Raw genomic sequence first — 1003 nt, forward strand, 5'->3', positions numbered from 1 at the left:
GTCTCTTTACCGAAGTTGTGCTCGATCCGGAGGGCTAGAAAAAAGAACAAAGACTTAATTAATATGTGTACATACCAAAACAATGAATGCATCAATTAGCTAGTCAGCAGAAGCTTAACTAATATATATACCTGGCCGGACTCGGTTCGGTCACCGGAGACGTCATCACGATCTCCTTCTTGCACCGGCATTGGGTCACCGCAGCCATCCTCACGGTCTCCTTCTTGCACCGGCATTAGGTCATCGGAGCCATCATAATCATAGCCAGCTGCTTCCAGACCATCGGTGTCATTGAGAAACAACGAGACGACGGCATCACTTCCTCGTGCGATTATGTCCCCCAACAACTCTTCTTGTACTTCGTCTCGGGCAGTGTCCATAGTTTCTACAAATATTGACAACATGGCAATTATTATTCAAACATGACAGATGGATATATTAGTGGCAAATGTAGAACTAATATTAATTAGTGGCCTCGATGCTGCTTCTCTAGGGTTTGGGGTGGCCTCGACGCTGCTTCTCTAGGGTTTGGGGTGGCCTTGACAACGCTTCAAGGATAAAAAAGAAGAGGAAGAAGAAAACAAAAGAGGAGAAGAAAGAATAGAGGAGTAAGAACTCCTCTATTCTTTCTTCTCCTCTTTTTTCTTCTTCTTCCTCTTTTTTTTATCGGGAACGAGGGTCGTCGAGGGTCACCGAGCGGTAGAGGAAACCCTAAATAGCAAGTATCATGGGTGTGAGATACATGTGGCCGTCGGTGTCGGACACTACATCCAAGTCCCACAAGTGACGTGGGCGTCAAGCCCGCGCCACTTGTGGGACGTGGATGTAGTGTCCGACACCGACAGCCACATGTATCTCATACCGACGATACTTTCTATTTAGGGTTTCTTCTTCTTCTCTTTTTTTTCTTCTTCTTCCTCTTCTTCTCTTTTTTTCTTCTTCTTCCTCTTTATTTTGTCGGGAATGAGGGTCGTCAAGAGTCAGGGTCGCCGAGCGGTAGAGG

Source organism: Triticum dicoccoides, chromosome 5A (genome assembly GCF_002162155.2).
Source record: "Triticum dicoccoides isolate Atlit2015 ecotype Zavitan chromosome 5A, WEW_v2.0, whole genome shotgun sequence".
Taxonomy (NCBI): Eukaryota; Viridiplantae; Streptophyta; class Magnoliopsida; order Poales; family Poaceae; genus Triticum; species Triticum dicoccoides.